Source organism: Peromyscus californicus, unplaced genomic scaffold (assembly GCF_007827085.1).
Source record: "Peromyscus californicus insignis strain IS unplaced genomic scaffold, ASM782708v3 Scaffold_23__1_contigs__length_62951481, whole genome shotgun sequence".
Classification (NCBI taxonomy): Eukaryota; Metazoa; Chordata; class Mammalia; order Rodentia; family Cricetidae; genus Peromyscus; species Peromyscus californicus.
Genome location: NW_026294534.1, coordinates 26855626 through 26858237, shown reverse-complemented (window position 1 = coordinate 26858237; position 2612 = coordinate 26855626). Strand labels below are relative to the sequence as shown.

Genomic DNA, 2612 nt, shown 5'->3' with positions numbered 1-2612 from the left:
AGTTTGGGATTATGACAGAGTCTCTCTCTCTCTCTCTCTCTCTCTCTCTCTCTCTCTCTCTCTCTCTCTCTCTCTCTAACACACACACACACACACACACACACACACACACACACACACACACACCACACACCACACACCACACACACACATACGTGGTTCGTTTTCCTTAAAAATAAGATATTTCAGCTGTACCCTTTGCTTTGACCATCAAGGAAGGTCACAAGCTCAAAATGGCTGTTGTTTCCAGCCCAGGGAAGAGAACATGTGTCTCCTGGCCCGCACTCACTCCCGCCATTACTTCTATCTGTTAGCTGCTAAAAGCAGGGGTTAGTGGTCCATTTCATCTAATCATGCGGCATACAGAAACTTTAATAAGCAAAACTGACTCCCGCCTGGCAGTGGTGGCACATGCCTTTAATCCTAGCACTCTGGAGCAGAGCCAGGTGGATCTCTGTGAGTTTGAGGCCAGCCTGGTCTACAGAGCAAGTTCCAGGACAGACACCAAAACTACACAGAGAAACCCTGTCTCGGAAAAAAAAAAAAAAAAAAAAAAAAAGAAAGAAAGAAAGAAAAGAAAAGAAAAACTGATTCCAGAGTGAAGCCTCTGCTCTGCAAAGTGAAAGGTTATCAGAAGTGTCCTTTTTTCCTTTCTGCTGGGTGGTGGTTGATTGCTGTTGAAATGGGCAAATTTATGAAACCTAGGAAAGTGGTGCAGGTCCTGGCTGGATGCTATTCTGGACACAAATCAATCATCATGAAGAATATTGATGAGGGCACCTCAGACTGCCCTTAGCCATGCCCTGGTGGCTGGAATTGACTGCTATCCCCCAAAAGTGACAGGTGCCATGGGCAAGAAGAAAATCACCAAGAGATCTAAGATCAAGTACTTTGTGAAAGTTCAAAACGACAACAACCTCCTTCCCACAACGGAAGATATCTGTTGTCAACAAGGATGTCTTTAGTGACCCAGTCCTAAAATACAAGGCCAGGAGGGAGGCCAAGGTCAAATCCAAGGAACAATATAAGACAGGGAAGAACAAATGGTTTTTTCTAGAAGCTCCACTTTTAGATATATTTTTGTTCCCATCATTAAAAATGAAAGAAAGAAAAAAAAAACAGTCAAGTCTCTCTTCCCCCTCATCCACGGGTACTCTGTTCCCTTGGGTGGTGGCTCCTTTAGAAGGTGAATGTTGTTTGTTTGTTTGTTGGAGACAGGGTCTCATTATGTAGCCCTGGCTGGCCTGAAACTCACAGAGATCCTCCTGCCTCTACCTCTCCAGTGCTGGAATTAAAGGCGTGCGCCGCCACAGCAAGCCAAACATTTCTGGATGCGCAGGGTCACATCGTCCTTTCTCACAAGCTGGCTCCTCTTGCTACAGCACAGTCACTATAATTCAGCAGTGGGTAATGATCAAAGCAGGAGAGTTAGCATGCTCCACTAATTTGCACAATCAAAACAATAATTAGAAATGTAACTTTTTAAAACGGTAGCCTGAAGCATCATCCCCCGCCCCCCTCAGACTTACATTCTGTGTCACACCCTGTAGGTGAGGCAATCAAGCCTCGAGATGACATCTCTATGTCATGTCCACTCAATTCCAGGACTAGGCATGTTACCACAGAGATGCCAAAGCTTAGTCTTGCTTCTTCATGACCCTCCCATCCCCACACCTAGTGTTTTCCCATACAAATTCTCCATATCCTATTTCTCTATAGCATAGAGTCATGCCCTTATGCCTCTGTAGCTGGGGGCTTTATTTCATCCTTTCGTACACAGCTTTAAGTCCTCTGAACCTGGCTATTCTCTAGGCAAACAGGCTCTTCTTTTCTTCCTGAGACACAACCCAGGCCTACCCAAAGGGTCATTCGCATATCTTACCTGATGCTCCACAAAAGAAAATTTGAATGTTTACCTTGCATAGCCTGTCTTCCATTCATCCACTTCTGTTCTAAAGTGCTAACGGAACACTCCTCCCTGAGTTTCCAAGTCCTTACCGCTCTATTATTGCAGTGATAATATGGCACTAGCTACTATTTATTGGGGCGTTTGGACTGTTTAATGTCGGTAGCTGAGATAAACACTTCACACACACCCACTCGAGCAGTATTAATGAGCCTTATGAGAGGGGCACTGTTATTGTTCTCACTGCACAAATGAAGGCAGTGATGTTTTCAAGGTCATGTTGTTCTCCTAAGATCATGGAGCCTCAAGTCTCAGAACAAGAATTCAACTCTCTCTTTGTACAGCACCCATGCTATTGGTGCACAAATTCTAGCATCCCATCTGAAGATGCTTCAGCAAACACATATCTGAATCCTCCCATACGGTAGCCTAATTCTGATCCCCAGTTCCCCTCCCTCCTTCCACCCATCACCTGGCCAAGCAGAGATTCAGCACACTCTTTATGACCCTCAACTTTCAACTCTGCTACCTGCAACCTACACTGACTGACGGAAGATGGGCAAAAGGGATAGACTTACGTCTTATATTCATTTCTCAAGGGTACCATAACATACACACACACACACACACACACACACACACACACACACACACACACACACACACGGACACTCAGACTCCTGGAGGCCAGACTCGGGCAACAGAC

At 45.3% G+C, this 2612-nt stretch overlaps 1 pseudogene; it reads left to right on the top strand.

Annotated features, from left to right (window-relative positions):
* Positions 1-682: 682 nt before the first annotated feature.
* Positions 683-1554, top strand: LOC128119466 (60S ribosomal protein L27-like; annotated as a pseudogene).
* The last annotated feature ends 1058 nt before the right edge of the window (positions 1555-2612 follow it).